Source organism: Entelurus aequoreus, linkage group LG04 (assembly GCF_033978785.1).
Source record: "Entelurus aequoreus isolate RoL-2023_Sb linkage group LG04, RoL_Eaeq_v1.1, whole genome shotgun sequence".
Taxonomy (NCBI): Eukaryota; Metazoa; Chordata; class Actinopteri; order Syngnathiformes; family Syngnathidae; genus Entelurus; species Entelurus aequoreus.
The window spans coordinates 19,495,846-19,501,009 of record NC_084734.1 but is presented as its reverse complement, the minus strand read 5'-3'; positions in this window follow the sequence as shown (position 1 = coordinate 19,501,009).

Genomic DNA, 5,164 nt, shown 5'->3' with positions numbered 1-5,164 from the left:
TAGTTGTAGGAGATGTCTCAAAACGTCATCAGGAGTCCCTACAAAACCTAAAAATGGCATAAAATGCTTTTTTTGGGAAAACTTTTTTTTTACAAAAAAAAATTCCAAAAAACGGACTTTCTTCAGCAGCACAATTCTGGTGCTGTAGTTGTAGGAGATGTCTCAAAACGTCATCAGGAGTCCCGACTAAACCCGTAAATGTAAGAAAATGTAAGAAAATGCATTTTTTAAGAAAAACATTTTTTGCTAAAATGTCGTAAGGGGGGGACCCTGTCGTAAAAATGCCAAAAAACGGACTTGCTTCAGCAGTACAATTCTGGTGCTGTAGTTGTAGTAGATGTCTCAAAACGTCATCAGGAGTCCCTACAAAACCTAAAAATGGCATAAAATGCTTTTTTTGGTAAACTTTTTTTTTACAAAAAAAAATTCAAAAAACAGACTTGCTTCAGCAGCACAATTCTGGTGCTGTAGTTGTAGGAGATGTCTCAAAACGTCATCAGGAGTCCCGACTAAACCCGTAAATGTAAAAAAATGTAAGAAAATGCATTTTTTACGAAAAACATTTTTTGCTAAAATGTCGTAAGGGGGGACCCTGTCGTAAAAATGCCAAAAAACTGACTTGCTTCAGCAGTACAATTTTGGTGCTGTAGTTGTAGGAGATGTCTCAAAACGTCATCAGGAGTCCCGACTAAACCCGTAAATGTAAGAAAATGTAAGAAAATGCATTTTTTAAGAAAAACATTTTTTGCTAAAATGTCGTAAGGGGGGACCCTGTCGTAAAAATTCCAAAAAACTGACTTGCTTCAGCAGCACAATTCTGGTGCTGTAGTTGTAGGAGATGTCTCAAAACGTCATCAGGAATCCCTACAAAACCTAAAAATGGCATAAAATGCTTTTTTTGGGAAAACTTTTTTTTTACAAAAAAAAATTCAAAAAACAGACTTGCTTCAGCAGCACAATTCTGGTGCTGTAGTTGTAGGAGATGTCTCAAAACGTCATCAGGAGTCCCGACTAAACCCGTAAATGTAAGAAAATGTAAGAAAATGCATTTTTTAAGAAAAACATTTTTTGCTAAAATGTCGTAAGGGGGGACCCTGTCGTAAAAATGCCAAAAAACGGACTTGCTTCAGCAGCACAATTCTGGTGCTGTAGTTGTAGGAGATGTCTTAAAACGTCATCAGGAGTCCCTACAAAACCTAAAAATGGCATAAAATGCTTTTTTTGGGGAAACTTTTTTTTTACAAAAAAAAATTCAAAAAACAGACTTGCTTCAGCAGCACAATTCTGGTGCTGTAGTTGTAGGAGATGTCTCAAAACGTAATCAGGAGTCCCGACTAAACCCGTAAATGTAAGAAAATGTAAGAAAATGCATTTTTTACGAAAAACATTTTTTGCTAAAATGTCGTAAGGGACCCTGTCGTGAAAATTCCAAAAAACTGACTTGCTTCAGCAGCACAATTCTGGTGCTGTAGTTGTAGGAGATGTCTTAAAACGTCATCAGGAGTCCCTACAAAACCTAAAAATGGCATAAAATGCTTTTTTTGGGAAAACTTTTTTTTTACAAAAAAAATTTCAAAAAACAGACTTGCTTCAGCAGCACAATTCTGGTGCTGTAGTTGTAGGAGATGTCTCAAAACGTCATCAGGAGTCCCGACTAAACCCGTAAATGTAAGAAAATGTAAGAAAATGCATTTTTTAAGAAAAACATTTTTTGCTAAAATGTCGTAAGGGGGGACCCTGTCGTAAAAATTCCAAAAAACTGACTTGCTTCAGCAGCACAATTCTGGTGCTGTAGTTGTAGGAGATGTCTCAAAACGTCATCAGGAGTCCCTACAAAACCTAAAAATGGCATAAAATGCTTTTTTTGGGAAAACTTTTTTTTTACAAAAAAAAATTCCAAAAAACGGACTTTCTTCAGCAGCACAATTCTGGTGCTGTAGTTGTAGGAGATGTCTCAAAACGTCATCAGGAGTCCCGACTAAACCCGTAAATGTAAGAAAATGTAAGAAAATGCATTTTTTAAGAAAAACATTTTTTGCTAAAATGTCGTAAGGGGGGACCCTGTCGTAAAAATGCCAAAAAACGGACTTGCTTCAGCAGTACAATTCTGGTGCTGTAGTTGTAGTAGATGTCTCAAAACGTCATCAGGAGTCCCTACAAAACCTAAAAATGGCATAAAATGCTTTTTTTGGTAAACTTTTTTTTTACAAAAAAAAATTCAAAAAACAGACTTGCTTCAGCAGCACAATTCTGGTGCTGTAGTTGTAGGAGATGTCTCAAAACGTCATCAGGAGTCCCGACTAAACCCGTAAATGTAAGAAAATGTAAGAAAATGCATTTTTTAAGAAAAACATTTTTTGCTAAAATGTCGTAAGGGGGGACCCTGTCGTAAAAATGCCAAAAAACGGACTTGCTTCAGCAGTACAATTCTGGTGCTGTAGTTGTAGGAGATGTCTTAAAACGTCATCAGGAGTCCCTACAAAACCTAAAAATGGCATAAAATGCTTTTTTTGGGAAAACTTTTTTTTTACAAAAAAAAATTCAAAAAACAGACTTGCTTCAGCAGCACAATTCTGGTGCTGTAGTTGTAGGAGATGTCTCAAAACGTCATCAGGAGTCCCGACTAAACCCGTAAATGTAAGAAAATGTAAGAAAATGCATTTTTTAAGAAAAACATTTTTTGCTAAAATGTCGTAAGGGGGGACCCTGTCGTAAAAATGCCAAAAAACGGACTTGCTTCAGCAGTACAATTCTGGTGCTGTAGTTGTAGTAGATGTCTGAAAACGTCATCAGGAGTCCCGACTAAACCCGTAAATGTAAGAAAATGTAAGAAAATGCATTTTTTACGAAAAACATGTTTTGCTAAAATGTCGTAAGGGGGGCCCTGTCGTAAAAATGCCAAAAAACGGACTTGCTTCAGCAGTACAATTCTGGTGCTGTAGTTGTAGGAGATGTCTCAAAACGTCATCAGGAGTCCCTACAAAACCTAAAAATGGCATAAAATGCTTTTTTTGGGAAAACTTTTTTTTTACAAAAAAAAATTCTAAAAAACGGACTTGCTTCAGCAGCACAATTCTGGTGCTGTAGTTGTAGGAGATGTCTCAAAACGTCATCAGGAGTCCCGACTAAACCCGTAAATGTAAGAAAATGTAAGAAAATGCATTTTTTAAGAAAAACATTTTTTGCTAAAATGTCGTAAGGGGGGACCCTGTCTTAAAAATGCCAAAAAACTGACTTGCTTCAGCAGTACAATTCTGGTGCTGTAGTTGTAGGAGATGTCTCAAAACGTCATCAGGAGTCCCTACAAAACCTAAAAATGGCATAAAATGCTTTTTTTGGGAAAACTTTTTTTTTACAAAAAAAAATTCAAAAAACAGACTTGCTTCAGCAGCACAATTCTGGTGCTGTAGTTGTAGGAGATGTCTCAAAACGTCATCAGGAGTCCCGACTAAACCCGTAAATGTAAGAAAATGTAAGAAAATGCATTTTTTACGAAAAACATTTTTTGCTAAAATGTCGTAAGGGGGGACCCTGTCGTAAAAATTCCAAAAAACTGACTTGCTTCAGCAGCACAATTCTGGTGCTGTAGTTGTAGGAGATGTCTCAAAACGTCATCAGGAGTCCCTACAAAACCTAAAAATGGCATAAAATGCTTTTTTTGGGAAAACTTTTTTTTTACAAAAAAAAATTCCAAAAAACGGACTTTCTTCAGCAGCACAATTCTGGTGCTGTAGTTGTAGGAGATGTCTCAAAACGTCATCAGGAGTCCCGACTAAACCCGTAAATGTAAGAAAATGTAAGAAAATGCATTTTTTAAGAAAAACATTTTTTGCTAAAATGTCGTAAGGGGGGACCCTGTCGTAAAAATGCCAAAAAACGGACTTGCTTCAGCAGTACAATTCTGGTGCTGTAGTTGTAGGAGATGTCTCAAAACGTCATCAGGAGTCCCTACAAAACCTAAAAATGGCATAAAATGCTTTTTTTGGGAAAACTTTTTTTTTACAAAAAAAAATTCTAAAAAACGGACTTGCTTCAGCAGCACAATTCTGGTGCTGTAGTTGTAGGAGATGTCTCAAAACGTCATCAGGAGTCCCGACTAAACCCGTAAATGTAAGAAAATGTAAGAAAATGCATTTTTTACGAAAAACATCTTTTGCTAAAATGTCGTAAGGGGGGACCCTGTCGTAAAAATTCCAAAAAACTGACTTGCTTCAGCAGCACAATTCTGGTGCTGTAGTTGTAGGAGATGTCTCAAAACGTCATCAGGAGTCCCTACAAAACCTAAAAATGGCATAAAATGCTTTTTTTGGGAAAACTTTTTTTTTACAAAAAAAAATTCCAAAAAACGGACTTTCTTCAGCAGCACAATTCTGGTGCTGTAGTTGTAGGAGATGTCTCAAAACGTCATCAGGAGTCCCGACTAAACCCGTAAATGTAAGAAAATGTAAGAAAATGCATTTTTTAAGAAAAACATTTTTTGCTAAAATGTCGTAAGGGGGGACCCTGTCGTAAAAATGCCAAAAAACGGACTTGCTTCAGCAGTACAATTCTGGTGCTGTAGTTGTAGTAGATGTCTCAAAACGTCATCAGGAGTCCCGACAAAACCTAAAAATGGCATAAAATGCTGTTTTTGGTAAACTTTTTTTTTACAAAAAAAAATTCAAAAAACAGACTTGCTTCAGCAGCACAATTCTGGTGCTGTAGTTGTAGGAGATGTCTCAAAACGTCATCAGGAGTCCCGACTAAACCCGTAAATGTAAGAAAATGTAAGAAAATGCATTTTTTACGAAAAACATTTTTTGCTAAAATGTCGTAAGGGGGGACCCTGTCGTAAAAATGCCAAAAAACGGACTTGCTTCAGCAGTACAATTCTGGTGCTGTAGTTGTAGGAGATGTCTCAAAACGTCATCAGGAGTCCCTACAAAACCTAAAAATGGCATAAAATGCTTTTTTTGGGAAAACTTTTTTTTTACAAAATTTTTTTCCAAAAAACTGACTTTCTTCAGCAGCACAATTCTGGTGCTGTAGTTGTAGGAGATGTCTCAAAACGTCATCAGGAGTCCCGACTAAACCCGTAAATGTAAGAAAATGTAAGAAAATGCATTTTTTAAGAAAAACATTTTTTGCTAAAATGTCGTAAGGGGGGACCCTGTCGTAAAAATGC